General features: G+C 54.0%; 1 long non-coding RNA gene across 1 annotated transcript; it reads right to left on the reverse strand.

Moving 5' to 3' along the window:
- Positions 1 to 2,066: 2,066 nt before the first annotated feature.
- LOC119927242 lies at positions 2,067 to 4,267 on the reverse strand. Its single transcript, XR_005450394.1, has 3 exons — positions 3,555 to 4,267; positions 3,141 to 3,284; positions 2,067 to 2,835 (listed from the first exon to the last, which is right to left on the reverse strand). It is a non-coding gene; the product is annotated as an uncharacterized LOC119927242 (long non-coding RNA).
- Positions 4,268 to 4,556: the final 289 nt, after the last annotated feature.

The raw sequence follows: 4,556 nt of genomic DNA on the forward strand, positions 1-4,556 counted from the left end.
AAGTAAAATAGAGTAATAAATCTGTACAAACATATATACAGGTGCTGTGGGGAGGGGAAGGAGGTAGGGCAGGGGGGATGGGGAGGAGAGGAAAAAGGGGGCTTAGTCTGGGAAGGCCTCTTGGAGGAGGTGAGCTCTCAATAGGGCTTTGAAGGGAAGAAGAGAGCTAGCTTGCAAGATGAGTTTTGTTTATGATGTGCATCTAGCTTTAATTCTATTTGTTCTGACTTGACCCCTGTCCACATGTTTTGTTTTGTTGTCTGTCTCCCCCTTCTAGACTGTGAGCCCGTTGTCGGGTTGGGACCGTCCCTATATGTTGCCGACTTGAACTTCCCAAGCACTTAGTACAGTGCTCTGCACACAGTAAGTTCTCAATAAATACGATTGAATGAACGTGAGTGCTTACTGTGTGCACAGCACTGTACTAAGCACGTGGGAAAGTACAAATGACATTCCCCACCCCACAGTCTAGAAGGTGGGGAGGGAGACATCAATATAAATAAAATTTCACATGTGGACAAAAGCGGTGTGGGGGAAGAGCCAAGGGAGCAAGTCAGGGCGACGCAGAAGAGAGGGGGAGATGAGGAAGAGCGGGGATTAGTCTGGGAAGGCCTCTTGGAGGAGACGGGGCTTCAGTAAAGGTTTAGAAGGTGGGGGAGAGTCATTGTTGGTCAGATTTGAGGAGGGAGGCAGGGCCCGGGCTAGGGGCCAGTGAGAAGGTTAGCACTAGAGAAGCCAAGTCTGCGGGCCAGGTGGGAGAAGGAGAAAAGGGAGGTGAAGTTGGAGGGGGAAAAGTCGATGGACAGCTGTCAAACCAATGCTGAGTAGTTTGATGCCAAGGTGGATGGGTAACACTGGAGTTTTGGGGAGGGGGGTGGGCCGGTGACACATCCTGAACCTTTCTGTAGAAAAATGATGCGGGCAGCAGAGAAGAGGGAGACGTAGGAGGCTGGGAGGACGCAAAGAGGCCAATGCAGTAATCCAGGTGGGAGAGAACGAGTGGTCGTATTAACGTGGGAGCAGTTCGGATGGACAGGAAAGGGGGGCTTTTCAGCGATGTCGTGAAGGTAGGACTGACGGGATTTGGTGACTGAGTGAGTGTGGGTTGAATGACGGAGGGGAGTCGAGGATGGCACCAAGGTTGAGACGGGAAGGATGGGGATGCCGTCTGGGAAAGTCAGGGCCAGGAGGGGGTTTGGGTGGGAAGAGAAGGCGGATACGGGATTGATATACCTGGCCCTTACCGAGCACTTCATACCACAGTTACTGTGACGATTATTGTTAGAAAAGGGGGAGAACACAGAGAGCCAGAGAGATTGAGGGCCACCCTTAAGGTCACGTAGTATGGCCTTGGGGATGAAGAATAGACCCAGGATCCAGAGCATCATGGGTTCTCATCCCTTATCTGCTGTGTGACCTTGGGCAAGTCACTTCATTGCTCTGGGCCTCAGTTCCCTGGTCTGTACATGGGGGCTAGGGAGTGTGTCCAACCTATCTTGTTTCTACCCCAGTGCTTAGAACAGTGCCCGCCACGTAGTCGGATTTAATAATTAGGATATTTGAAGTGCTTACCAATTGACTCACCTGGCATAAGTTCTAGTCTGAGCCACTGCCTCTTCTGAACGGGGGCTGCCCCTTCCCTGTCTCTTGGGCCTAGAGGGTCCTCCCTCCCACCACAGCCTGCCAAACTTTATAAGGGCAGGGAGAAATCTGAAGCTCTCTGGCCAAATGGGAGCCCCATGATTCTGGGCCATTCCTCTGGAGACCCTCGGGTGGGGTAGGGGGGAGATGGAAGGAGAAAAAGGGAATGTCATTACCCCATCCCTTTGTACTCTGAAGACTCCAGACCCCTTACCCTAACTGGGGGAGGCTGAAGGAATGAGATGTGGGTGGTAGGAGGGAGGGTACTAGATTGTCAATGTACAAGTTACAAGCCAGTGGCAACGGTCCTGCTTTGAGAACACAGCTGGGGCCCCCAAATTATAACCCTCCTGTGGGCCAGAGGCACCTGCCAGGGGCTCAAGGAGTTGCAGGAACCATGAAGACTGTATACATTTTATTCCACACAGATGCATTTGGCCTTACAGAGCCCAGGCAGGGGAGGGGACAGTAGGGAAGGGGCCCAGACTGTGCCATTTCCATTGGTAGGGTGGGGGAATATACCACTTTGCATCTTCCCACTCTAGGATTTGTTGTTAGTCCTGTCCCCCCATCATTCTGCTCGTCCAGGAGGGATGGAGGACATAGGGGAGTCACACAAGCATACAGATAGACACATACACACGCCCCCGACTGCACCTGTCCCTGTACCCCGCTCCCCCAGGGGCACCCCCCTCGGCCGGGAAAGGGAGTCTGTACTCTTGAAGCCAGAGTAGGCCCGAAAACTCCCAGCGGACCCGGGCAGGCTGAAGTCGCACTGTCTACAGAATTAAGGGCCCCGGCACGACTTCACACCTGCGCCTAAGATCCACGGAGTACAGACCCCAACTCTAGACCCCTGTTTCCAGAACCCTTTACCCGTCCAAAGAGGGGCGGCCCCCTGACCCTGCTCTGGTCCCGGCCCTCGCACTCACACAAGAAACAGACACACACCTCCATCACCTCCTGGAGTTGCAAGAGACCGGTTTGGCACCCATGATGCAGTGTTTGACCCTTGCCCCCCAAAGGAAATGGCATCGTCTGGAGGGAGGGGATACAGTTGTGGGCTGGGGGGCGGCCAGGGGGCAGCAGGCTGGTGGGAAACGGCCCCAGTCCAGCATCCGTGGTATTTCTGGAGGGGCTGGTCAGTCCTCCGTTATCCGTGGGGTCGGCTGGTCCGGGCTGTGCTGGGGCTTCCTGGGGAGGGATGGGACCCTTGGTTGGCTGATGAGGTCTATCCCGGCCCGCCCAGAGGGAGACAGCTAAAGAATTGGGGGTGGGAAGGCTTGGATGGATCTCCCGTGGGGAGCCAATTCCTCCAGCCCGGGAGCAGGACATTGGATGTTGGGTAGGAGCCCGCTCAGGGGGCACTAGTGGGACACGTGGGATTTGGTCCCTGCTCTCATTTGTCGGCTGCAAGTTGTGTGTAGATGTAGCAGAGGAGAAGGATCCCTTTGCTCTACTCTCTCAACCGCTCAGTATAGTGCCCTAGACCTAAGTACCTGATAAATACCGTCGATTCCTCCCACTTGTGCTGGAGTTAGGGCGTGACACTGTCCGCACCACGATGTCCTCGGGAAGACAGGGATGGACCAGGGGGCCGGGTCTCTCACGCTGCATCTGAGGCTCAGGCTCGTTCCTTGGCCCTAAGGAGACACCACATCAGGTCTCAGGGTAGCCCCGCTCTTCCCCCCTGATTGGGTCAGGGGGTGCTGGGGCCTGGGCCCACCCCCACCCATGCCCCCACCCCTGCAGCCTCACTCAGGCCAGAAGGGAGAGAGCAAGAAAGACAGACACAGGACGGAGCAGGTGCCACTCACACGCCCTGTAGGGAAAGCTCTGGCTAAACAAAGCAGGGAACCCCAACAAAGTCTTAGCCCCTCCAGCTCTCCCCATCCAATTCCCCAGGATCTTACCTCTGAGCTGAATTGTCTGGGAGTCTTCTCCAGTGGTGCAGAAAGAAGCTGGGCCTTTTCTCCTCCTGCAGCTGAGGCCCTAAACCCTTACCTTGTGGCAGTTGTCTGGGAAACTTCTCCAGGGGAGCAGAAAGAAGCTGGGCCTTTTCCCCTTCTGCAGCCGTGGCCCTAAACACTTACCTTGTGGCAGTTGTCTGGGAGACTTCTCCAGGGGCGCAGAAAGAAGCTGGGCCTTTTCTTCTCCTGCATCCACAGCCCTAAACACTTACCCCGGGCCAGTCTGTTTCTTCACCCCTACCCCTCCTCATTCATTCATTCAATCGTATTTATTGAGCACTGACTGGGTGCAGAGCACTATACTAAGCGCTTGGGAAGTAGAAGTTGGCAATATACCTGTCCTCCCCCTCTCCCCAACAAGAAAGCCAGATGAGGACCTCTGCGCTCCGTTTCGCCTGATTTGAGCGAGACCACACCCCCTAAAAAGCACCCTCTTTGGCAAGTTGGGTGGAGGAGACAGTCGCTGCCCCCTGGGAGCTTACAATCTAAGTCAGTCAGTCGGTCCATCATATTGTGATGATAGTGAGGTCATATTGTGACCTCATATTGTGTGCAAAGCACCGTACTAAGCCCTTGGCAGAGTAAACCAGAACAGGGTAGCAGACACATTCCCTGTTCACGACAAGCTTATAGTCAAGGAGGGCGAAGCAGCAGCTTTGGAATAAGTTGGTACAAATGCTTCAAAGAATTCAACAAGGCCTAGCACGCATGGCCCCTGTTGGAGAGGTTTCCAGTTTTCCGCGAGACATTAGAATTGAGTTACACAAGGTTAGAATGGCATATACAAAGTCAGTACATGAAGCTGTACTCTGTAAATACACAGTAAACTTGAATCGGCAGTACAAGTAGGTAAAAAAACAGCAAATCGGTAAATCGAGCAAAGACAGCAGTTGTGTTCATTGAACGCTGATGGAGCACTGTATTAAGAGCAGTATGGGAGGAGAG

Source organism: Tachyglossus aculeatus, chromosome 4 (genome assembly GCF_015852505.1).
Source record: "Tachyglossus aculeatus isolate mTacAcu1 chromosome 4, mTacAcu1.pri, whole genome shotgun sequence".
NCBI lineage: Eukaryota > Metazoa > Chordata > Mammalia > Monotremata > Tachyglossidae > Tachyglossus > Tachyglossus aculeatus.